This window comes from Atractosteus spatula, unplaced genomic scaffold (assembly GCF_055471065.1).
Source record: "Atractosteus spatula isolate fAtrSpa1 unplaced genomic scaffold, fAtrSpa1.hap1 Scaffold_2, whole genome shotgun sequence".
Taxonomy (NCBI): domain Eukaryota; kingdom Metazoa; phylum Chordata; class Actinopteri; order Semionotiformes; family Lepisosteidae; genus Atractosteus; species Atractosteus spatula.
The window spans coordinates 243,247-269,590 of record NW_028296763.1 but is presented as its reverse complement, the minus strand read 5'-3'; the positions used below and the strand labels follow the sequence as shown (position 1 = coordinate 269,590).

At 53.5% G+C, this 26,344-nt stretch overlaps 2 non-coding genes and 1 pseudogene across 2 annotated transcripts; all 3 read right to left on the bottom strand.

Moving 5' to 3' along the window:
• Positions 1 to 2,582: 2,582 nt before the first annotated feature.
• LOC148808695 (U2 spliceosomal RNA) lies at positions 2,583 to 2,774 on the bottom strand. Its single transcript, XR_016087963.1, has one exon. It is a non-coding gene; the product is annotated as a U2 spliceosomal RNA (small nuclear RNA).
• An 11,485-nt stretch (positions 2,775 to 14,259) lies between these two features.
• LOC148808694 (U2 spliceosomal RNA) lies at positions 14,260 to 14,437 on the bottom strand (annotated as a pseudogene).
• Positions 14,438 to 24,808: 10,371 nt separating this feature from the next.
• Positions 24,809 to 24,993, bottom strand: LOC148808693 (U2 spliceosomal RNA). Its single transcript, XR_016087969.1, has one exon. It is a non-coding gene; the product is annotated as a U2 spliceosomal RNA (small nuclear RNA).
• Between the last annotated feature and the right edge of the window lie 1,351 nt (positions 24,994 to 26,344).

The following is a 26,344-nucleotide window of genomic DNA, read 5'->3' as shown; positions in this document are numbered from 1 at the left end:
GTTCAGCTTCCAGTAATTTCCTTTGTATCGCAGGTCGCCAACTGTGAAGACGATGGACAGCACTACATGATCTGTAAACCAGGTGGGGATAACCTGTCTGCTTGAAATCTTCATTCTGGTGGTCGTCAGCACATAGTCCAAACGTCTGTGGAGCTCCCTACTGTTACTCCAAGTGTGGTGTTGAATGTTCCGAAACCCATCTTCCAGGCCGTAGTCCGAAAACTGGGTTCTCAAAGCATGTACTCCTTCTCCCTGTGTGTCTCCCAAATCAATATTAAAATCGCTGCCAATAATTAGTTCTCAATTTGTATACAGAAGGGGTTCGAGGTCTTTTAAAAAGGACCCTTGCTGACGCCTGTCTGCGGGTGCGTAGACGCCGATGACTCTAGTCAAGATCCCTCCCCGAACCCCATCCACCACCAGTAATCGTCCCGGAACCACAGAAATGACTGTCTGGGCAGTGAAATCAGGGGTACCACACAGGATGCACACCCATCGATTTCACTCTCCCCTGAATTGGAATGTTCCCTCATTTCCATAACCACACCCCTGCCTTCCTGTTTGTTGCTCTTGCTCAGCTTTCTTACATTTCTTCCCCTTTTCTGGGGACTGTGACCCGTTCCCCTGCCTTAGCCGTTTATGAAGCTTTTTCTTCCTCACAGGGAAAGCAGTCATTGCTCCTTCTGTTTTGGGTGATTCAGTCATGACCGGTGTCATCTCCCTGGCTTTAGACGGCTCACCTGCCACGCGCTCCGTCCAGCTCCATCCGTGCCTTTCTTCCCTAGGACTGTCTTCTTCATCCACTGCCTCCATCCCCTCTCAGTCATCTCCCTCAGCTGGAGTCTCCGGTACTGTCCTTCTTCCGGTCCTCTTATCCCTCCCTGCTGGCTCCTGCTCATTTCCAACATCTTGTTCCGGTTCCTCTTCCTCCCCTGCCAGAGGGCCGCCTTCTAATAGAGCCTTCATAAAATCAGCATCCCTTCTATTACAGTTCCTATATAAATGCCCCTCCGCCCACACAGGGAACACTCCTTAATGTTACAATTCCTCGTATGGTGCTGTCGGCTATGGCACTTCAAACATTCAGGCGTCTGACACTCCGTCTCCCGGTGATCAAACCCGTGACATTTCTTGCAAAATAAAGGCTGACTCTTATAGAAAAGGTAACCTCTAGCTGATCCGATCGCAAATCTCGCAGGGGGGTGTGGTTCTCGTATCCTCAAGCAGCTCCACCTTGTACTGCCGCTTCCCTGTCCAATACTTCCTACTATCCATTATTCTAATAGGTTCCTCCAATACCTCGACACAGAGTCGCAAAAAAGTAGTCACATCCGCGTCAGACACAAAGGGGTCGTACATGTGTAAGATCACGGACCGAAAATTTTCTTTAACCAGCCCTCTGCAAGCATAGTTAGCCAAAATTCCTTTGTCTTTGTTGGATTCCCAAAGATCTGTCATACATCTATGAATAGAATCGTTGGAAAAAGTAACGTCAAAGTACTTGGACATTCTGTTCCCTTGAATGCACAAGACATCGGCAAGTCCTACCTCAAAAATTTGGAGAAGGATGGTGTCTTCAAACTGGCATGTCAGTGGCAGTTTTCCAAAGGAACCGGAGTGTCTGACGGAGGCTCGGCGCTCCATCATCTCTCCTCCTTCTTCCCGGATCCTCCGTCATCGTAACCGGCAGCCCGCTGGCTGCCGAAGCGGCCTACTAACCCACAAGCATCCAAGCCCAGTCCAAAATCCAAAGTGTTGTCCAAAACTGTTCCGACGTCGAAATCCCAGGCAGTCCACAAAAGGTCCAAGCGATAGCCCCCCGGTCTTCTGTTCCTCGGTCTTCTGGTGTCTCTCCCAGCCGCGGTCAGGCCACGTGCTGTTCGATAGCAGCCAAAAGGCCGAGAAGCGATGCCCGACACCGGCCTTGGGCAGGCGCGCAGGCGTCCGGCTGGCACGCAGTGGCGCAGGCCGACACCTCTGGAGCCCGGTCTGCACACGGCTGCCGGCCGCCCGGACTCCGCTCTCCCCTTCTCTTGCCTGTCTGCTTGCTCGCCAGCCTGCCCGCCAGTCCCGGGCAGGGGCCCTGCTCTTTGATCTCCTGTCAACGGCCCGACAACGACCGCAGCCGCGGGGTGCGCCAGCCGGCCGGCCTCCTTAGCTTAGGCCCCTCCCACCAGCAGCAGCTGTGCCGAGCTGTACCAGCTGAGCTGCAAGGGAAAGCGGACCGTCGGCACCTGCGGGCAGAGGCAAGAGGCAGCGCTCTCTCAGGAGGGACGGACACACACACGCACACACACACACACACACACACACACACACGCCTGCCTGACGAAAAAAAAGAAAGAAAAGGTGTATATACTAAGTTTTTTGGAGGGAAAACGCACGGGAGCCGAAAAGGGGGCCGGCCTGCTTGCCGAGAGAGTCGAGGCGCGGGAAAGTGCACAGAGGGAGGACGGGAACGGAGACGGAGAGAGAGACAGAGACACACAGATGGACGAGAGACGAGACCAGAGAAGGAGCTCCAGTCCACCTCGCTTGCTTGCTTGCTAGCTAGCTACGTCTGTCTTTTCACTGCTGAGGGAAGGTAGTGCACCGTTCCCGGAGGCGCTGCAATACCGGGCCGATGCGTGGAGAGGACGGAGCAAGCTCCTGATCCAGCTCCCTGTTCCAAAAATCCGTTTAATGTTGTCCCCTGATGGGGGACGTATCAGATATTAAACTGATAAGAACAGAATTTTTTTTTCATGTTTTTATTAGAAAACAGTACAAATAAAGCAAGTTAAAAGTTGCTACCGTGAGGGTCATGGCGGTTCCAGGGGGGGGCTGTCACTCTCCATTCCTTCCATGCGGCTGAGCTTGGGGGAGCTCGCCGCCCCTGCTGTACTCAACGAGCTTTCATCCTCGGTGTCCATGTACTGGACCTCAATGGGGCTACAATGGGGCTCTTGCTCCAGGGTGGGCGTTTCCGGCAGACAGATGACTACAGGGCTGCCGTCTTCCATCGTGTTGGGTGCCACTGTGTAGACGCCCATTGTTACTGGTCCTGATCCCTGCCCTGGGGGGAGAGAGTCCGAGGTGCTGCCGGCCTCTGAGTCGCTCGAGGCCGACGGGCAATCCTCCTCCTCTTCCATCCCCTCGGAGTCCGCAAGATCTCCCTGGTCTTCCTCCTCAGCCATCCTCTTTTTTTTTTCTCCTGCAACTCCTGCTGTCGCTTTTCCCCCTGTTGTCTCTTCGTCCTCCTTCTTTCCTGCACCCCGTAAGGTTACCATCCCCTCCTCCTCTGCTGGTGCTGGCGCTGCAGTTCTTCCCCTCCACTTCAGGGGGCGCCCTTTTTTTACCACCTCCGCCCAGGATCCGCTCTCACCGTCTGCTCCTCACGATGTTCCCGGCTGCTCACCGTCCACTCCCGCCTGTCGCTCCTCCTCCTCCTGTTCCCGTCCCCGTTGTCTTCCATCCTTCTCCCCCTTACCAGGGGGTCTGCTACCCGCCGGCCGGTCTTCCCCCTCACTGTTCTCATCTGCCTGCCTTACCCACTCCTCGACGACCCTGTTGATGTCCACGCCCCTCTTGTTGCACTGCCAGTATAAGTGCCCTGTATCCCCGCACAGGGAGCACTCCTTCACCGGACAATCCCGTGTGTAGTGGCCCTGGCGGTGGCACTTCCCGCACTTTACTGCGTCGCACGCCCCCTCTCGGTGCCCGAAGGCTCGGCACTTCTGGCAGAACTCTGGCTGATTCCATTATTAGTACCTTTCCCACAAAGGAGAGAGGTCTTTGTCTCCACAGGCCCAGCTTCTGATGCATCTTACGATGGCGGATTTCCCAATTTATTGCCGCAGAATTTGTCGATTGGAAATGAATCCCCACTACCTTAACAGGTCCTTCTACAACTGGGATCCCACCAAATCCGTCCTTCCGGCCCTTCTATACCCCAAAATATTTAATGGTGCATTTGTTGATGTTTAAAAAGCCACCTGTCCCCACCCTAAATGGAAAATGGATAAGACTCTGTGTAGACTAAAATCCAAGCTTAAAAACAAAGATATGTCATCTGCATAAGTGGCGACTTTAACTACCAAACCACTACTCCCCGGCACTAGAATGCCTCAATCAGTCTGTATCTTCCTTAGAAGTGGCTCAATGTATAAGACATATAGCAGAGGAGACAGGGGGCAACCCTGCCTCACTCCGCGCTGAACCGCGAAACTGGGTCCCAAAAAGCCATTCACACACACACAGGATTCCACGTCATTATAAAGAGCCTGTAACCAACTAATGAAAATCGCTCCACACCCAAACCATCTTAACACTTCCCAAAGAAAGGCCTTGCTTTGGTCGAGATTCCCCAACATGAGGGGGAGGCCTCTATCCTCCACCCACTCCACCACATCCCTGATTAACTGCAAATTCCAAAGGATCTTCCGGCCTTCAACCCCACATGTTTGGTCCACACCCACCATTGCCCCCATCACCTTCTTCAACCGACACCCTAGTACTCTAGCTAAAATTTTATAATCACAGCAGAGCAATTGGATGGGCCTCCAATTGTCTAGGTCCCTTCTATCACCTTTTTTGTAAATCAAAGTGATGATGCCTCTCTTCATAGTGCTACCCAACCTGTTTCCAGCAAGAATTTCACGGAAAACTTCCAGTAACAGGTTCCAACTGCTCCCAAAAGGTAAAGTAAAACTCAATAGGCAAGCCATCAACCCCAGGGGCACTACCCCTTTTTAAGCCATGCATTGAATCTTTCAATTCAACAGTCGTAAGACTCTCCTCTAGCTTGGATACCTCCAACTGACACTCAACACCATCCAACAGATCGTCCCACCGCTCTCGACTTACTGTTTCCTCCCCAAATAACTTCTTATAATAATTGGTGACAGAAACCTCTATCTCCTTTACATCATCTGTGAGGCACCCTTCCTCAGTCCTGATCTCACTAAAGAGGACCTTCTCCTGCCTAGCCCTTACAGAGCCAAAAAACTGCGCCGTGCATGCCTCATCCTTTTCAAGAAATGTACCTTTTACCCTAAAACCAAGCCTCTCTTAGCCTTGTTTTTAAACTGGCGGCCTTATCCACCTGAAAGATGCCTCCGGAGTTGTATTCAATATACAGGGCCTCTAGTTCTTTTTGCAATGTGACAAGCACCTTGCGTTCCTCGTATCTTTCTCCTACAGAAGTCAATCGTGAGTTGGGCCACAATGCCCTTACATGCTTCCCACCAAACGGTTTTAGATGTATAATCTGAAACCTTGTTCTTAAAACTGTCAATGAAGTCTGAAATTAAAAGGCGATAAGCAGCGTCGTCTAAGACACACATTCAATTTCCAATAACTGGCCCTGCCATTAAAACCCACTGGTTCAAAGGACACAGTTAAAACCAAATGGTCTGAAAACCATACTGGTGTGGTTTGCAGGTCCCGAATTTTAAAGTCCAGAGAGGTAAAAATGTAGTCTAAACGACGTCTGTGGCCCCTGCTATTTTCCCATGTAAAATTACTAAAACCCTGTTTGAAATCAGTAAAACAATCCTTTAAATTAAACTGCCGTATACACTCCCTCAAGCGACATGCACCCCCCCCTTGTGGGTCAGAAATGTCTATATTAAAATCCCCTCCCAATAAAATCCTCCTGTTAGTATACAACCATGGCTCAAGTTCTTTCAAAAAGACGGACTGTAAAGCCCTCTCGGCCAGCACGTAAACCCCAACAACCCTCATCCTGGCTTTCCCCCAGCACCCATCAACCACTAAAAGGCGACCGGGCACGATGGAAGTTACCTCAGTCGCTTGAAAACTAGGGTCCCCGCATAAAATACCCAACCCTGATGATTGTACTCCACCCACACTCCACCAGGACGGACCTTTCTTCCACTCCTGGGAAAATTTATGAACATCAGCGGGACCCCCCATGTGTGCTTCCTGTACAAAGCAGAGGCTAGGGTTAAGATCTGATAAATACGTAAAAACAGCCAGTCTTTTTACATCATTTCTCAGTCCCTGTGTATTACTGGAGACAATCTTACAGGTGTTCATAACTGTAAAAATCAGAAATCAAGTCCAGGATCTAGGAAATCCCGAAAGGCTGGACTCTCCACCCCACTCCCTTCGGCAGATGAAAGATACCCTCCAGGGGTCAAGGGTAAGTCCAGGCCGAGAGGGGAGCCCTTACAAAATATACTTTAATCAGAAAAAAAACATCGCAATAGTAAACACCTCACACATTAACTCTCCAAAAAACAACGGCGGAACAGCGGTGATTGTCCGTTATCAATCGTTGCAAGGGTGGGCGGATTTGCGCTATTATGAGAGTTCCTCCAAACCCTACCACTTGCTGTCAAACATTAATCCCTGTACAGGGTCCATAGTCCTTTCCAGCGCTCCTTTGCCATGGGGAAACCCCATTTGGCAACGTCGCGCTTCATCCTCCTCCTGAGGTCCGCCAGGATCCTCTCCTCCAGCTCCCTCGCTCCCCACTCAATGTTGTGCTGGATGAGATTGTTCCTCGTGTCCCACAGGCCTTTCTTTGTGAGGGACAGCAGCAGCCACATCAGGAACTGCGTCCCCTTGTCCAATCCGGTAGGTGCCAGCCCCAGCAGAATGTACTGGTAACTGAGCACCGCACCCGTCTCCAGGAGTTGCATGGTGTTGTCCATTCTGCCCCACACCGCCTTGGCGAAGGGGCAGCTCCAGAACACGTGCTCCTGAGTCTCCTCGATGAAACACGTGTCCCGGGGGCAATGCGGGTTCCTGGTGAGCGAGTTTCTGTAGAGGACCTCTCTGGTGGCCAGTCTCTTGTGTACGGCCATCCAGTTGAGATCCCTCAGTTGATTGTCCAGTTCTTTAGGCTGCGTCCTTTCCCAGACTTTTCTGGGAACTTGCAGCCTTTCGTCGGCGACCAGATGCCCCCTCACCTCTTTGTACAGAGCTCTGTGGTTGGTGCAGAGCTCTGGCTGTCTCATGGCCTCGTACCTCCTGCTCCACTTGACAGCGTGGGTGTAGAACTTCGGTAGCCTTTCTGCCTTGGGCCCAGTGTTTGACCACTGGACCAAGTGCCTCATCGGGACGGAGAGCCACAGCCTGACAAAGTACTGGTACCTGTGGCCGATGGGGTCCCGCAGCGCCCGACAGAGGTTGCAGAAGAAGATGCAGTCGAGTTTCAGGGGGAAATGTGGGACATCTCGACCCCCTTCCTCGACCGGCTGACACATCCGGTTTCTCGTGATGTACTCGTACTTGCCGCCCCAGACGAAGCCGAAGATCATCCCTTGCAGCGCTCGTCTAAGTCTGGCTGGCAGCGGGTACACCACCGCCAGGTAAACCAAAGCCGGCAGGACGTCTGCTTTCAACACCATCACTTTCCCTGTGTAGGACAGCGACCGCGTTTTCCACAGACCCAGCTTCGCGTTCACCTTAGTGATCCTCTCGGTCCAGTTGTTGGTCTCGTTGTCCTGGCTCTGGAAGGAAACCCCCAGTATTCTGAGGGGCTCCGTGCAGAGCTCGAGACCCTCCGGCGCCGTTGTCCTGTGCTTCCAGGGCCCGAAGAACTTCAGTTTGCTCTTTCGGCGGTTGAGCTTCGACCCCGAGGCTCTGGAGTATTGCTCCATGACCTGCAGGGCCCCCCTCAACCCCCTGTCCGACCTCAGGAACAGCGTCGTGTCGTCGGCGTACTGGGAGATCTTCAGGGTTTCCCCCGCGCCTCCCGGTATATCCAGGCCATCGATGACAGGGTCCCGTCTCACCGCCTCTGCTAAGGGCTCTGTGAAGAGAACATTGAGAAGGGGTGAAAGGGGGCAGCCCTGTCGTACTCTCTCCGAAACCGAAGCGTTCCAGCACCCTGAACAGATAGCTGTGGTTCACTCTGTCGAAGGCTTTCTCCTGGTCCAGGCTGACCACCATCATGGGCATGTTCCGGTCCTCGGCCCAGGCGATGGCGTCTCTGGTCAGCTGGAGGTTCCAGCTGACGGATCGCCCCTCCACCCCGCACGTCTGGTCGCTGTGGATGATGTGGGGGAGGGCGGTTCTCAGTCTGCCGGTCAGGAGCTTGGACAGGATCTTTACGTCAACGCAGAGCATCGTGATTGGCCTCCAGTTTTTGAGGTCGGCGGCGTCTCCTCCCTTGAAGAGCAGGGAGATGACGCCCTCCCTCATGGTGTCTCCGAGTTTCCCCCGGTGGAAGATCTCCTGCGCCACTTCCACCAGATCTGCCACCAGGGTGTCCCAGAAGCAGGTGTAGAATTCCTTGGGGAGTCCGTCCGGCCCCGGCACCTTGCCATTCTCCATGGACAAGAGCGCCGCCTTCAGCTCCTTGGCCGTGATCGGACCCTCCAAGTCCTCCCTCACCTCCTCCGGTACTCGTGCCTTCAGCCCCTCCAGAAAAGCATCGCCTGCCTCCACCTCCGTCTGCTTTTCTGAAAAGAGCTCCTTGTAGAAAGCGGTGGCCGCTTCTACTTTGTCGCTCTCGTCCAGCACTTCCTCTCCATCTCCCCGTCTCAGGCTGTGGATCACCCTCTTTTTCTGGGCTCCTCGGACCTGATTGAAGAAATAGGAGGAACAGGTTTCATTATTCTCATAATGCTCCCTTTGTGCCTTGACCAGGAAAGCCTTGGCTTTCTCGGTGTGCAGTTTGCGGAGCCTCTCCTTCAGGTCCCGTGCCCGGGCTGAATTGAAGGTTCCTCCCCCGTTAGCTGAGCTGTACTCCTCCTCGAGTTGCCTCTGGAGTCGTGCAGCTTCCTTCCTCTCCCTGGCCGCCTTCCATCTGCAGTACGTCTGCGCCAGGGTTCGGGTCCTGTCCTTCACCGACTCCCACCATTCCACCACGGAGCTGTAGCTGTCCCTCAGGTCGACCCAGCTCGCGTAGTCTTTCCAGAACAGTGCCCTGAAGTCATCTTCCTCCAGTATCTCCCGGTTCAGCTTCCAGTAACCACGACCGAATGCCGGCAGGCTGGTGTTAGCCACCACCGTCAAGCGCTCGTGGTCGGAATACCACGCCGGGGACACCGTCGCCGACTCCAGGGAGCAGGTCGTGTGCAGGAAGATGTAGTCCAGGCGGCTGCACACTCCCCGGGAGTTCTTCCAGGTCGTTCCGGCGTCGTTAGGGTGGCACCGTCTGAAGCCATCTACCAGGGAGAACCGCTTGAGTAGCGACTCCAGCTCTGCCAAGCTAGCGTCGCTCCCCTTCTCCCGGTCGACGTTGAAGTCCCCGCCGAGCACCACCTGTCTGTTGGTGGTGCAGCAGCTGGCCAGGTCAGCAAACACTTCCTTCCGGATAGAGGGTTCCGTCGGAGCATAGACGTTAATCGCTCTCAACTCCTGCCCCCTCCAGTCGATGTCTGCGACCAGGATCCGGCCCTGCACCACCGAGAAGGAGGAAACCAGCGTCATCTCTGGGTTTCCGAGGAGGATTCCCACTCCGGAAGAGTGGACTCCTCCTACGCTCCAGCATGATTCTCCCTTCGTCCATTCCCTGGTGAATGTCAGCTTGTCGCTTTCATTCTTCAGGTGGACCTCCTGTAAGAAACAAACTGAGAGACTTTGAGGCTAGATCATGAAAGACTCCCCGTCTTTTCACTGGGTCTCTCAGCCCTCTCACGTTAGTTGTTAGGAAGGTTAGTTTCACAGTCATGATTAAACTGGTGAAAGTTAAACCTCCTCTCTGTACTTACAGTTGAAACTTGGGAGTCTACATCTGGGCACTGTTTAGCCTAGATGTAACTCCTCTCGTTCGGGTCCTGGGGGGAATATGCTGGGCTCCCTCCAGGTCTCGCTGGGGACTGAAAGGTAAACATGCTGGACAGGTCCAGCCCTACCATCAGTCCGGGCTCCAGGGCGGCTTCGAAGTAATCCTCGTCTTCCTCGAGGATACTCTCCGCCACCGCTTCGGGAAGACTCCTTTCTTCCCTTTTTCCGGGAGTTTGGGGAACCTCCAGTTTCTCCTGGGCCTCGGGGGAGGGGGGCTCCAATTCCTGGGCTGCCTCTTACTGTTGCCCCTGGGCCTCGGGGGAGGGGGTTACCTCTTCCTGGGCTGCCTCCTCCTGTTGTCCGTGGGACTCGGGGGAGGGGGGTTCCGTTTCCTGGGTTGTTACTTCCTGTCGTCCTTGGGCCTCGGGGGGGAGGGTTTCCATTTCCTGGGCTGCCTCCTCCGGTTGTTCCTGGGCCTCAAGGGAAGAAAGTTCAGTTTCCTCTAGGACAAGGAAACGGTTCTCCCTTACCACTCTTTTTCTGTCCTTCCGAAGGTGGATCCGCCCTGGGTCTCTTCTCCTGCTTTCGCTTTCCCTTTTTGCTGGGAGTTATCCAGGGCCCTTCCTCTGGTCGGCCATTTTGTCCTTCTTCCTGGCGGCCATCTTGTGGCACCGATGCGGCTGGGGGTGTGGCCTTGGCAGTTTCGGGTCTCAGCGGGGGAGGTGCGGGTTCTTTGTTTTCACCCCTCTCCCTTTGTCTGGAGACCGGTTTCTGCCTGCTGGTTTCCACCACCTGCGCAAACGAAGGTTTGCTTACCTTGCATTGGCGAAGGAGGTGTCCCTCGGCGCCGCATCCGTCGCACTTTTTGGCTGCCCGGCAGGTTTTTGCCAGGTGCCCGTCCTCGTTGCAGTTGTGACATCTGACGATGTCACATGTGTTTGCTTTGTGGCCGGACTGTCTGCACTTGCTGCAAAAATCCAGCATCCTGGGGTAGTTAAGGTACCCCCTGTCGGCTCCGATGTTGAAGCGAGCCGGGGGGTGCTGGAAACCGTCGACGCCCTCTGGGTCCTCTTTCAGGAGGACTCGGTACTGGCGTTTGCCGTACCAGACGCCTTCGTCCCTGACCTCTGTGGGTTTTCCCACCACGGTTACATACCTCCCTAGGTACGCTGTTATCCGTTCCGTTGGTACGTAGGGGTTGTATGTGCAAACCGTGATGGTCTTTTGATTCGTTTTCATCATAGGCTCCGGCCTGAAATCAGAGAAACCGGGGTGCTTACCTTTTTCCCTGATCAGTCTCGTTGCCTTTTCGTATGAGGCGTCCTTGGCCATGTAGGCCTCCATGTATCTCTCTGCCTTGTTGTCCTGGAGGCAGTAGAGATCTCCAGCCACCAACTGCAAGATCCCTCGCAGGAAGGTCATAAAGAAGGACTTTGCAGTCGGCATCGTCTCAGTCTTCTTGGTCCAGTGGAACTGGATCAGTGTCCTCTTGTCTGCCATCTCTGAGGGAGAAAAAAAGGAGGGAAAGCGAGAGAGCAAAAAGAGCTAAAGAAGCAGCGAGGGAGCCCTGGCCTTTGTCCTTGTGGGCAGAGCCCAGCTAGGTGCAGGCGCAGGAGGAGAGAGAGAGAGGAGAGCGGAAAGTGCTTCCGGGTCTCGAGGAAGAAAGCAAGCACCGCGGGCAGGCCACGTATACCTACTCCCAGCCAAGAGGCCAAGGAGGTGGAGTAAGAGAAAGGGGGAGAGGAGAGAGCAGAGAGAGAGAGAACGTTGCTGCCGGATCCCACCCAGCTCAGCTGCTGCTTGGCCTTAACCCCCTAGGCTCAACCTAGAGCGATACCAGCTCAAGCACTCTTAGGGATCTTCGATCGCCTTCTAGACCTTTGGAAAGACAAGAGTGCGGGCATGCCACTTGAACTTGATCTTAGCCAAAAGGCCCTTAACCCCAACTCTCTCCAGGGACACCATTAAGCGGTAGAGTCCCACTCTCGTCCAGATCACTGGGTCCCTCAGGCTCTGCCTGACTTTCTTCCTGGGGTGGTACACCTTCATGATCCTCTAAAGATGGATCTGGCGGTTTCCCTTCTACCTCTTGTAGAGGATCGGGTTCTGCTGCTTCATCCCTCTCTAAAACTCCTTCCTGAATCACAGCCACACCTGTGTGCAAGTCTTCCATCTCTTGACTGAACTCAGTTCCCACAATCCCCTCAGACTCTTCCTCTTCCCTCCTCAGGCCCTCTCCTCCTCAGGCTCAGAAGAGGCGCCCTCTCCATCTGGCGCCTCTTCTGAGCCGGACTCCACCTCCTCTACATTCAATGTTTTAGGATCTTCATGCTCCATATCTGACGATAACAGCCCTTCCTCCCCTGATGTTGAGAGAGTTTCCTTAGACCTCTTCTCCTCATTCCCGGGACTGTCCTCTCCTGGTGCATGCCTCCCCTTTCTTTTACGTTTCCTCTTTTTTTCCACGGTCGTCCATCCGGATGTCGAAGGTCCCTCCTCTTCCGAATCCGCAACAGCTGCAACAGAAGGCAAAGGAACCGAAAAAAGTTCTTGATGTTCGTGGCTCAATCTTCCGTCCGGGGCCTGCTGTTTTCGCGCTTCCCTCCGTGTAGATGGGCCCTCCCCAGGATCTTGGTCAGTCGCCTTCCGAGGATCCTCCCGGTGAGTATTGTCTCCTATTCCCGTCTCGCCTTTCTTGACTACTGATGTCGCAGAAACTGCACTCGTAAATTCCCTTTCAGAAACAACAGAAGCAAAACTCCTAGCCTTCTTAGGACACATTCTGTAGGTGTGGCCTTGTTCTCCACACAGATTGCAGACTAAGGGATTCCTGCAACCTGCTGCCACATGCCCTGCTCTCCCACATCTTCTGCACATCTCAGTAGTGCAGTCTACAGAGATATGCCCTAGTTGTCCACACCTGCGACAAGTTCTCGGGTGCCCGTGGTAAAGCACATAGCCTCTATTTGGCCCAATGTTAAAATTAGCCAGGGGGCTCATAACGCCGCCCACCTCCACGTAGCATGCAAGGAAACGCACCATATACCGACGCTTGCAAGTCCAATAACCTTCTTCATCTATAATCTTCTGTCCCTCCCCATGAATATCCATGTACCTTTATAAAAAGGTGACAATGTCCGCTTCCGGCACATGAGGGTTGAACATGTGGACTACCAACGGTCGTAATTCTCGCGCAAACAAAGGTTCCACGTAGAAATGGCACAATGGCTCCCGCTCCTTCATTAATTGCGCCCTGCACCAGACTCTAGTACATTCTTCCCCTGACGTAACTGTCAGATCAAAAATGCACTTCCCCAGGAAATCCTGAATAGCCAAAACATCAATCTTCTTAACTCCCAAATCCTTGTCCACAATTTCCTTCTCAAACCTTCCTCGAATCATCCACTCCCCTCTCTCGTCTCGATTTTTAAGAACAAAGCGCACCGTGTCCCTCATTTGTCCCTCACGGGACATCGGGCGCATGGCTGCCGCAATAGAAGGCATCTCACCCCTTGTCGTCGTCATCGGGGAGCCCCACCTTCACCCCCTGGGCTCAACCCAGGGCGATTCCAGTGGTGGCTCTGCTCTTCTTCCTGCCGCTGCTCCCTCCGATGTCCAGAAATACGACTCCTCAGTAGTGCCTTCTTCAATGTTGCAAAAGTCTTCTCCTGTAGTCTTCCACCGACTCTCCCTCCACGCCTTTCACGACCCCAGGCAAGCCATCGAGCCGCGGTCAAGCCACGTACTCTCAGGATGTTGGCCAAAAGGCCGAGAAGCGATGCACCTAAAGGCGCGGACCAACACACGGGCGTTCCGTTGGCACACAGTGGCGCAGGCCGACTCCTCTGGAGCCCGGGACCCATACAGCTGCTGGCCTCCCTGCAGCCAGAGGCCTGCTGCCGGACTCTGCTCCCCCTCTCTCTTGCCTGCCTGCCTTCCTGCCAGTCCCGGGTGGGGGCCCTCCTCTTTGATCTTCTGTCAACAGCCCGACAACGACCGCAGCGGTGGGGGGCACCAGCCACCCAGCCTCCTTAGCTTAGGCCCCTCCCACCGGCAGCAGCTGTGCCGAACCAGCTGCAAGCGAAAGCGGACCGCCAGCACCTGCGGGCAGAGGCAAGGGGCAGCTCTCTCTCTCGGGAGGGATGGGGAGACACATACACACGCGCGCGCACACACACGCCTGCCTGCCGAAAAGAAAGAAAAGGTGTATATACCAAGTTTTTTGGAGGGAAAACGCCCGGCTGTTGAAAGGGGCCCGCCTGCAAGGACGGACACACACACACACACACACACACACACACAAGCCACGCCTGCCTCCCAGGGAAAAGGAGGAAAAAACTAAGTTTTTTGGAGGGAAAACGCACGGGAGCCGAAAAGGGGGCCGGCCTGCTTGCCGAGAGAGTCGAGACGCGGGAAAGTGCACAGAGGGAGCACGGGAACAGAGACAGGGAGGGGGTGAGAGAGACGCAGAGACACACAGATGGACGAGAGACGAGACCGGAAAAGAAGGAGCTCCAGTCCACCTTGCTTGCTTGCTTGCTTGCTAGCTACGTCTGTCTTTTCACCGCTGAGAGAAGGTAGTGCACCGTTCCTGGAGGCGCTGCAATACCGGGCCGATGCGTGGAGAGGACGGAGCAAGCTCCTGATCCAGCTCCCTGTTCCAAAAATCCGTTTAATATGTGGTCCCCCGATGGGGGATGTATCAGATATTAAACTGATAAGAAAATATTTTTTTTTGGGTTTAAAAAACAACACACAACACCCACAACTACCCAGTCACTACCACCCTACACAAACATCCCTCTAACTTCCCGTGATCAGCTCCTTCCACCGCTCTTTTGCGGCATCAAAGCCCCATTTCAGAATTTCCCAGTGCACTCTTCTGGCTACTTCCTCCTTCACTCTTCTCACAATCCCTGAAGCCGGCTTCTCCACTCCATGTTTAATAAGGTCAGTCCCACAAGAAGGCCTTGGCCAAGCTGATCGGAAGCCACAGGAGCAACTTCCAGTTCCAGGCTCGCACGCCGGGTAGTCCCTTCATGATGACTGTTCTCGTAACGGGAATCGGGCCTTACCTGAGCGAAAAGGGTCCCGCAGGAGCTCCATACTTTCTGTGCAAAGCCACACTCCAGGAAGACGTGACTCACTGTTTCTTCCCCTGCTCAGCCGTGTCGCGGGCACAGGCGCTGTTTCGATAGCCCATGCGCATGCATCACTGCCCTGACTGCCATTCAACCCCATACACCGAGCCAATTCAGGTCTTTGAGTTTGTTGTCCAAACCTTTCGGCTGGACCTGCTGCCAGACGGTGCTGGACACACCCGGAATCGCTGGTCTCTCCGCCATCTTCACTATCTTATAGCTCAGTCTGTGATTCAAGGAGCACAGCCCCTCCTTCACCTCCGGGTGTGCCCGCAGCCACCGCACTGCGTGGCGGTAGTGCAGCGGCAGCCTCTCGGCTTTAGGGGTTGTGTTGGTCCAAACAGTCAGGTGCCGCATGCTTGCTGCGAGCTAAAGGCTCACAAACCGGCTGCACAGATGGGGTGGGTTCTCGTGCAGGACCGTACATAAGCTCGCCACAAAGGCACAATCCAGCTTCGCCGGGAAATCAAGGATCGCTCTGCCCCCTTCGGCCAAGGGCCTGTACATGTCGACCCTCTTGATCCTCTCGTGCGTGTGTCCCCAGACGAAGCTGAAAATGGACCTTACCAGATCTTTCCTCCGCCTGATAGGTAGGGGGTACACTACCGCCACGTGTAGTAGCAGAGGCAGGATCTCCGTCTTCAGCACCAGCGCTTTCCCAATCCAAGTTAGTGATCTTTTTTGCCAAAGGCCTAGCTTCGGGTTGGTCTTCCGGAACCTGGCCTCCCATTTGAGACTCACGGGGTCCACGGTGTGAAAGCTGACCCCCAAGATCTTTACCAACCCAGCCGTCAGTGTCAAACCGCCAAAGTCCCTCGGTTCACTCGGCCAGGTCCCAAACACCTTCACTAGGCTTTTCGCTCTGTTCAGTCGAGCGCCGGTGCCCTTGGAGAAATCCTCCACGATGCTGAGAGCTCTCCCCAAGCCACTCTCGGAGCTCAGGAAGAGCGTGACATCATCTGCATACGCGGCGATCTTCGCCACCTGCCCACCTCCACCTGGCACTGGAATCCCATCCACCTCCGGGTCTCTCCTCAGCTGGTCCAGGAGGAGCTCGATAAAAATCACATATAACAGGGGCGAGAGAGGACAGCCCTGTCGCACACCACACCGCACTGGAATACGCTCACCTAATGCTCCATTGACACATACCCGGGATGTCACGCCGTCGTACAGGGTCTGGATCCAACCGACAAACTTGTCCGGCAGACCCTTCCTCTTCAGGAGTGCCCACAGAATTCCATGATGAACCCGGTCAAAGGCCTTGGTCTAGTCCAGGCTCACCAGCATGAGCGGCAGGCCTCCGTCTTCCACCCAAATGATGATGTCACGGATCAGCTGCAGGGTCCAGCTGATCTTCCGGCCTGCCACGCCACACGTCTGATCAGCCCTCACCAAGGCCGGCATCACTGCTCTCAGGCGGCCGCCCAGCACCCTGGCCAAAAGCTTGTAATCGGTGCACAGGAGCTGAATCGGCTGCCAGTTGCCCAGGTCTGCCTTGTCTCCTCCCTTGTGGATCAGGGAGATGATGTCGATCTTCATAGTAAGCCCAAGTCCATCATGGTCCAACGCCTCGTTGAACACCTGCAGCAGGAACGGCTCCAGTTGGTCCCAAAAGGCGAGGTAGAATTCCGTCGGTAGACCGTCGATGCCAGGGACAGTGCCCTTCCTCATGCCCAGCAAGGCAGATCTGATTTCTGCCCCTGACACTGCCCCGCCCAATGCAGCGGGGTCATCTACCGTCTTCTCCACCCCGCCCAAGATCCTATTCCTGATGCTGGGGTCGGTCTCCTTTTCGCCAAACAAGGTGTTGTAGTACTCTGTGGCACACTCTAACATCCCGGGTATGTCAGTGGCTACAGACCCGTCTGCCCTCCTTCAAAGAGGCTGCGCTCTTGCTGCCTCCTCACGGCGCCAAAGAACTAGGACGAGCAACTTTCGTCACTTTCCCTCCAGACTCCCCGTAATCTGAAAATAAAGTCTTCGGCTCACTGCAGCCACTTGCCTGATCTGACCGACCCGCTCGCTGTTGAAGGCGCCCCCCTGGTTCAGTTGTGCGTACAGTGCTTCCAGCTCTTCCTGGAGCTTAGTGCACTGGCGTTCATCCAGTCTTCGGCGGATCTTACAGTTCTTCTTAGTTACTACCGAGATGGTGCGCTTGCAAGACTCCCACCAGTGCACTGCCGAGCTGAAGGACTTCCTCCTCTCACTTAGCACTGTAGCGATCTTCCTCCGGTATCTCGCCTCCTGCAGGACTTGCCTGTTCAGCTTCCAGTAGCCTGCCTGGAAGCGGGGGTCCTCAACACCGAAGGAGACCATAAGCACGTGGTGGTCCGAAAACCAGGTGGGGGTCACTTGCCTGCTTAGGGTTGCCCAGTTCGCTGTGGTGAAAACGTAATCCAAGCGCCTGAAGGTTCCCCTTCCATTGTCCCAAGTGTGGTGTGCGACGCCGCGAAACCCATCCCTCGGGCCGAAACCCGCAATCATGGACTGAAGCAAGTGGACGCCCTCGCTGTGTGCGTCCCCCAGGTCAATGTTGAAGTCCCCGCCAATGATCAGCTCCCTGTTCGTGTACAGCAGGGGCTCCAGATCTCTCAGGAAGGCACCCTGCTGCCGTCTGTCTGCCGGGACATACACTGTGAGCAGTCTGGTCTTAATTCCTGTCCGGGTCCCGTCAACCACCAGCAGGCGTCCGGGGACCACTGAGCTGACCACCTGAGCGGAGAACTCTGGGGAACCGCACACGATGCCCACGCCGGAGGAGTTCACCCCCCCAATGCTCCACCACGAGGGCCCCTGCGTCCACTCCTTCTGGTAAAGCTTCACGTCCTTGTGGTCCTTAAGATGGGCCTCTTGCACAAAACAGATATCAAAACACCTTTGGGACAGGTCTCGGAAGACCCCGACCCTCTTCACCTGATTCCGCAATCCCCTCACATTAGCCGTGGCTACTGTGAAGGTCATAGCGGCTCCGGGGGGCTGTCACTCTCCATACTGTCACCAGGGCTAGAGCTAGACAGTCGCTCTACCCCGTTGTACTTCCCAAGCTTTCGCTGTCTGAGTCCCCCATAAGGGTGACTGGTGGGACCGGGCTCACGCCCATCTCCATGTGGGGGTCAGGGTCGGGGTCGGGAACAAGACTGGGATCAGGGACGGGGCCGGGGCCAAGACCAGTGTCAAGGACAAGGCCGGGCGTGCTGGGCTGACAGGTCGCCATCGGACTCCCATCTTCTACAGCAATTTGCAGAACCGAGTAAGAATTCCAAGATGTAACTCCGTCTCCCTGCCCCGGGGGGAGGGTATCTGCACTGCCTTCTAGCTCTTGGTCACCCTGAACTAGCTCAGGTCCTGCCTCCTCTTCCATCTCCTCCTGGTCCACCACCACCTCCTGGTCCAACAGCGCCTCCTAATGGTCACCCCCGGACTTCTTCTTCTTCTTCTTCTTCTTATCCTCTGACTCCGTCTGCCCCTTGCCAGCCTGCACCCGCTTCCTTGATTTCGTCTTCACCACGGGTGCATGATACGTCGCCCCCTCCTCTTCCATCGGCCCTGGTGCTGCAGATTTTCCAGCTTTCACCAGAGCAGGCCCCTCCTTCACAATATCTACCCAGCTCCCCTTGGTTCTTCCAACTACCCGTGATGGTCCTTCCAGTGGATCTTCCTCAGTCTCCTGCTTTCTCGCCTTCCCTTTCCCCTTCCGTCTCAGTCTCACCACCGTCTGCCACTCGCTCTCCTCCACGCCTCTTCCAGGGGCTCCTCTGGCTTCGGGCTGGCCGTCATCTCCGTTGTCCTCTGACCTGCTCTCCCCTACTGCCAGACCGACACCTTCATAAAAATCCGTAATAAAGTCAGTGTTCCTACGACGGCAGTCACGGTACAGATGTCCAGTGACGCCGCACAGCGAGCATTCCTTAACTGGACAATGCCGTGTCTCATGACCCTGTTTGTTACACTTCCTGCATTCAGTCACCTGACACTCAGCCTCCCGGTGCCCGTACTCCCGACACTTACGACAAAACACAGGCTGATTTCCATAGTAAAGGTACCCCCTACCTGATCCAATTGCAAAGGTGGCAGGCGGATGGGCAAATCCGTCCGAGAACCTGTCATCCCTCCGCAGCTCGACGCGGTATTGCCTCTTCCCTGTCCAGACCTTGCGCCGATCAATAATGAGCTTCGGCGGCTCCAGGACTTCCACATAGCAACGGAGAAAGGTGGTGACATCACAATCCGGGATGAAAGGATTGAACATATGAAGGATCACCATCCTCTCGCTGTCGCTCTGCAACCCCACACATTTATAATTTTCCTACCTGCCACCTTTTAGAGCTGTTATTACCTGCTCTGTAGCATGATGGTGCCCCTTCTCAGTCACAAAGGAAAGATCCATAAACCGCTGCGCCCGATTCCCCTGCAAACATTTAAGTTCTGTGGCTTCTAACCGCAATACGCCAAATACTACCTCGTCTTCGAAGGCGTCCCTCCCCGGCATTTCCCCGTCCGCCTTCCAAAGAAAACGGATGGTCTTCAGAAGGTTGGGACCCTCCTCCGCCTTCCTCGCTGCCCCAGGGTCCGCAGCCATCGTTACACAGCCTTTTCGGCTGCCGAAGCAGCCTTCTCACCTAAACTGGGGTCTTCAAGGGTCCAAAACGTCCAATCCAAAAACCGCAATCCAAAACGCAATCAGGCGAAGTCCAAGGTCCAGAATCCAAGAAATCCAACAGCGCAGTCCTCTCCGGGTAGTATCCCTTCTGGCGTTCTCTTCCTCGGTCTTTTGGAGTTCCCTCAGCCGCGGTCAAGCCACGTACTAAGATCGCAGCCAAAGGCCGAGAAGCGATGCTCGAGGCCGGCCTTGGGCGGGTGCGCGGGCGTCTGGCTGGCGCGCAGCGGCGCAGGCCGACGCCTCTGGAGCCCGGTCCGCACGCGGCTGCTGGCCGCCCGGACTCCGCTCTCCCCCTCTCTTGCCTGCCTGCTTGCTCGCCTGCCTGCCCGCCAGTCCCGGGCGGGGGCCCTGCTCTTTGATCTCCTGTCAACGGCCTACTTGAAATTCCTAACACAAACAAATCCTTCCATCTTTCTTTTGCCGCAGAAAATCCCCGCTTCCTTATATCCCACTTCACCTGATTCCCTATATCATGTCTCAGTCTCTATACCACAGCATTCACTGGTCCTTGCACTCCATGTTTCACCAAATTATTTCTGTCTTGCCACACATACAACTTCACTATACTAATCAACAACCACACCAAGAACCTTTCATTCCACTTCTTTACCCCAATCAAACCTTTTATCACCATCTCATAGCTTAACCTTTCCGTTGGGGGAAAAAAAAGATGGCGCCCACCCTGTGCACTCCCTCCACACCCATTGTGTAAAGTCACACTCCCAAAAAACGTTTAACTGTTTCCTCTCTGGTACACTGCAAACGGGGACATTCTTTCTGTCTGGATAAGCCGTGTTTATTCAGAACCTCTCTGACTGCCAATCTACCCCATATGCACAGCCAGTTCAAGTCACACATCCTGTTATCCAAGGGTTTGGGTTGTATGCGTGTCCAGGTTCCGCGGTACACTCCCACCACTTCTGCACTGTTGTCTTTCCTCAACTTCTTGTACATTGCCCGGTGGCTGAGAGAAGTTAAGCCTGCCTTCACTGCCTGGTGGTCTCTCAGCCAATGTACAGCGTGCCGATAGTGCCAAGGTAGTCGTTCTGCTTTTGGCGTGGTATTTGTCCACTGTACCAGGTTTCATTACAGGGGCGAACCACAGATGGACGAAAAATTTGCAGGGATGTGCTGGGTTGCCATGCAGGACTTCACAGAGGCTGGAGACGAAGGCACAATCGATCTTCAAAGGTAAGTCTGGGACCCCTCTTCCTCCTTCCTCCACTGGCCTGTACATATCCGTGCGCCTGATGTATTCGTATTTTTGCCCCCATATGAAAGCAAAGACCGCACGTAATAGTTCCCTCCGTAATCTGGCCGGCATAGGGTAAACCACTGCCAGGTGGAAAAGCAGTGGCATTACCTCGACCTTCAGAATCGGGACCTTCCCAAGACGGGACAACTATCTTTGTTGCCACAATCCCAGTTTTGTATTCACCTTTATTTTCTCCTCCCAGTTTAGCCGAGCAGCACCCTCGGTGTGGAACAGGACACCAAGGATCTTGACTGGGGACTGCACCACTGAGAGCCCTCTGATCTTGTCCTTTCTGTCGCTCCAGGTACCCCAGTACTTGATCGTGCTCTTACTTTTGTTCAGTCTTGCCCCCGTGCCGGCTTCGAATTCCTGAGCTATACTCAGTACTCGGTGCAGACTCTCTTCTGAGCTCAAGAACAGGGTGATGTCATCTGTGTACAAGACAGCCTTCACCTGTCTTCCCTTACTTCCTGGCACCGTAACGCCTCTCACTCCCTGATCTTCCCGGATCTGGTCCAAGAAGGGCTCTAAATACAAAATATAAAGCAGAGGGGACAGGGGGCACCCTTGTCGCACACCACAAGAGACGGGGATTCCTCCGCTTACCGCACCATTGATGCGCACTCTTGTTTCCACTGACCTGTACAGCGTTCTTATCCACTCGATAAACTTCGTACTCGCTCCCATCTTTGCTAGTATCTCCCATAAGGCTGCATGATGGACTCTATCAAACGCCTTATTTTGGTCGAGATTAACTAGCATCAATGGGAGCTTTCTGTCATCCACCCACTCCACCACGTCTCTTACGAACTGTAGATTCCAGGAGATCTTCCTTCCGGCCACTGCACAGGTCTGGTCTTCACTTACCAAGTGTGGCATGATGTCTCTTAGCCTCCTCACCAAGACCCTTGCGAGGATCTTATAGTCCGTGCATAACAACTGGATGGGCCTCCAGTTGTCCAGCACAGACTTTTCGCCTTTCTTTTTATATATCAAGGCCAGGATCCCGGTCTTCATGGAAGGTCCCATCTCCCTGATCTCTAAGATTTCGGTAAAAACCTGTAGTAGAAAGGGTTCCAGCTGTTCCCAAAAAACATCATAGAAGTCAGTGGGCAATCCATCCACACCGGGGGCAGTACCTTTACGCAGGCCTCTTATTCCCCAGATGTTATAGGGGAAGTCAAACCAGTGTCTTCCTGGATCTTGTTTTGCACTCTCGCCATCAGCCTGCTCCGCACTTCCCCGTCCACCTGTTTCTCTGCGAAAAGAGCTCCGTAATAATTCGAGGCACACTCCAGCATTCCAGCAGTATTTTCTGCCACCTCCCTGTTTTCGCTCACCAGCTTCTCCATGCTGGTTTCCTCTTGCTGTGTTCTAACTGAGTTAAAGAACTGGGATGAGCACCGTTCTTCTCCTTCCATCTGGGTGCCCCTTAGCCGAAACAGATATTCTTGGCTCTTCGTAGCCATTTAGCCTGGAGCAAGGCTTTCACCCTGGTAACAGCTTCCACATTAAGGCCACGCCCCTGGTTAGCTTCCGCATAAAGCCTTTCTAGCTCCCTTTGGAGGCTAGTCAGTTCTTCCCTCTCGCTCTGTCGTCGTGCTGTGCAGTAATTCTTGGTGATCTTGGCAACTGTTCGCTTACAGGTCTCCCACCACTCCGTTGCTGTCGCAAACCTACCCCGCTTCCCTGCGAGGTGTCCAAGCAAGCGGATGATACTGGCCTGATATTCTTTATCCTCTAATACCATCCGGTTTAGCCTTCAGTACCTCGTCTGGAAGCCCACTTTCCCAGCTTTGAAGGTCACAGACGACAAGGCATGATCTGAAAACCACAAGGGCGCTATTGCTTTGTCCCTTATCTCCAGGCATAGATTATGGAAGATGTAATCCAGATGCCTCCGTATTCCGCTGTTGTTATCCCAAGTGTAGTGATTTAAGTCTTTAAGTTTGAACCCGTTTATAATCTTTCCTAGTGCTCTAGTCCCTCCACCTTGTGTGTCTGTCAAGTCAGTGTTAAAATCTCCAGCTAACACCACGCCTCTATTTGTAAAGAGTGTAGGTTCCAGATCTTTCAAGAAATTGCTTTGCATCCTCCTGTCTGCAGGGGCATACACTCCGATGACTCACAAGGGCAAATCCCTCCACCGCCCATCTACTACCAGTAATCTTCTAGGGACTATTGATCTGACGTCCTGAGGCGTGAATTCTCTGGTGCCGCTGAGTATACCTATTCCGGTGGAGTGGACTCCTCCTGCGCTCCACCAAGATCTTCCGCTACTCCACTCTTTCCGGAATTGTTCTGTGTCCTTGTATCCAGCTAAATGTACTTCCTGCAATACACAGATGTCATAACGCCTTGCCTTTATCTCTTCAAAGACGGCTATTCTTTTTTCCCTGTTTTTCAGTCCTCTTACATTGATGGTTGCGACAGTGAGGGTCATGATGGGTCGTTGGAACTCACTGTCCATTCCATCCTCCGAAGGCCCCGTCGAGGGGCTGATCGACCCCAAGACGCGGTCTACCCCCGTCGCTACCAGATACCCGCTCTCGTTGACCTCTCCTACCTCCATCTCCATTCCTTCTACCCGGCCCGGCGTATCAGGTAGCCACAAGGCACATGGACTGTCGTCCTCTCTCAGACCAGCCACTACGGAGAACTGGTTACAAGACCCAGTTGCCCGCACCGGCTGCCCCGGTGGTAAGGACCCCTCCATGTCCTCCGAATCTTCTTGTTCTTCCTGGTGAGGTTCCGGGTCCTCCTGACTGCCTTCTCCTTCTTCTTGGCTGTCCTCACTTCCTTCTGTTGCCCCAGCTCCTGTTCTTATTTTGGGCCTCTTGCCCTCAGACGAAACTTGTTCGTCATTGTCCCCTCGGTGCCTTTTAGAGTTAGCCTTTTCTTTACCTGCCTCGATGTCATCCTCCTCCTGTTCATTTACCGACTCTGTTTCTTGTTCTTGTTCTGTTTCTTTAGGACTCTGGGCCGGCTCCTCCAGGTGCTCTGCCGGGTGGACGTCTGCTGCTCCCGCCCCGCCATTGCTTTCCCGGGTCCCCAGGCCTTCCTCCGCCGCCTTCGCGCCTTCCCGCGTCTCTTCCTCCTCTCCTTGGACTGTATGCGTTTCCCACTCCATACAGGTTCCTCTTCCACCTCCTCGTCCTCTACCTCGACAGCGTCCTCCAGGAGTCCTTTTTTCGCTGCGACATAAGTCAGGTCTCTCCATAGACACTGCTTATACCCGTGGTCTTCAGCCCCACACAAAGAGCATAGTTTGAGACGGCACTTTTTTTTCATATGCCCTCTTTCGTGGCATCTTGTGCATTCTGTTGCCTTACAGTCCTTCTCTAGATGCCCGATTTCATAGCAATGGCGACAAAAAGGGGGTTGATCACGGTAGTATAGGTACCCCCGGCTCGAGCCCAAGGAAAACGGAGCTGGGGGGTGTGAATACCCTCCTTCGTAATTCGTGTTGGCTTTCAGAGTCCCGACAATGACTGCAGCCGCGGGGGGCGCCAGACGCCCAGCCTCCTTAGCTTAGGCCCCTCCCACCGGCAGCAGCTGTGCCGAACCAGCTGCAAGCAAAAGCAGACCGCCGGCACCTGCGGGCAGAGGCAAGGGGCAGCTCTCTCTCTCGGGAGAGACGGGGACACGCGCACGCACACACACACACATGCATGCCTGCTGAAAAAAAAGAAAGAAAGGTTGTATATACGAAGTTTTTTGGAGGGAAAACGCCCGTCTGTCAAAAGGGGCCCGCCTGCAAGGACGGGGACACACACACACACACACACACACAAGCCACGCCTGCCGCCCTGGAAAAAAGATGAAAAAAGTTTTTTGGAGGGAAAACGCATGGGAGCCGAAAAGGGGGCCGGCCTGCTTGCCGAGAAAGTCGAGACACGGGAAAGTGCACAGATGGAGCACGGGAACGGAGATGGGGAGGGGGAGAGAGAGACACAGATGGACGAGAGATGAGACCGGAGAAGGAGCTCCAGTCCACCTCGCTTGCTTGCTTGCTTGCTTGCTTGCTTGCTTGCTAGCTACGTCTGTCTTTTCACCGCTGAGAGATGGTAGTGCACCGTTCCCGGAGGCGCTGCAATACCGGGCCGATGCGTGGAGAGGACGGAGCAAGCTCCTGATCCAGCTCCCTGTTCCAAAAATCCGTTTAATATGTGGTCCCCCGATGGGGGACGTATCAGATATTAAACTGATAAGAACAGATTTTTTTGTTTATTATGAAAATACAAAACAAATTCAAATACGGGAATCAATACATGAAATACCAGAAAAAACAATCAGTGTACATCCAAGTCAGAAAATAAAGAAATCAAACCCTTCCATTTATCTTTCGCTGCGTGGAACTTCCATCTTAAAAGGTCTCTTTTAATCCGAGCTTTTAATTCACTACAACTTCAAAAATATATATCTTGATCTCTTTCTCATATCGTCCTTGACTTGGGTACATCTTGCAGACCACAAAAAATGTTTAATAATACTAATTACCAGCCATAACACCCAATCGGCTGTTCCTTTTCGTTCTGTACCCTTCCACGCTGATATGACTTTCTCACTGGTTAACAAAAAACCTGGCTGTATACTCATCAAGAATTGTTGACATTTATCCCATATGCGTTTTGCTGTTGCGCATTCCCAGAACACATGTTTTATTGTTTCAGTTTCCTCACAATCTGAATATGGACAATGTTTAGACAAACTTATTAAAACCAAACATCACCTCCCTTACCGGGAGGCGATTCCACACACACAACCAATTCAGGTCTTTGTAACTACCGTCCAGTTCTTTTGGCTGGACCCTTAGCCAATGCTCCTTCTTCTTCCCTATTAAGGCAGTATCTGATTGCTCATTCACCATGTTATAAAGGGCCTTTTACTGTTCACATATGGTCTCATTTTTCCCCTCTGGGTGATTTTTCAACCACTTCCCTACATGTTTATAATACCAAGGGGTTACATCTGCTTTGGGACCTGAGTTACTTATCGGTCTTAGTTGTGGCATAGTCCAACTAAACCATAGCCTGACAAAGTATTGATTCTTGTGCATTACGTCCGCTTTTAAAGCCTTACACAAACAGGAAACAAAGATGACATCTAATTTAAGGGGGATGTTGGGTACATCCCTCCCTCCCTCCTCTATTTTCCTGTATATGTCCACCCTTTGAATATACTCATACTTATTGCTCCAGATGAAGGTAAACACAGATCTTATAACCTCTTTCCTAAATGACGAAGGTAACGGAAAAACATATGCTAAAAACACTAGAGCCGATAAGCCGTCTGATTTTACCACCATTATCTTACTTGAGTAAGACAATTGTACATTTTTCCAACGACCCAGTTTAATCTTTAAAAAACTGATTTTCTCGTTCCAGTTCAAACGCGCCGACCCACATATGGCAAAATTCACCCCCAATATCTTAATTGGCCTGGGCACTAAAGTCAGTCCACCAATTGTTTCTTTCCGGGTCTTCCAAATACCGAAATATTTAATCTTACTTTTGGTGGTGTTAATCTTGGCCCCTGTTGCCTGCCCAAAAAAGTTACAAGCCTCGATCGCTCTCAAAAGTCCCATCTCTGAATCCAGCA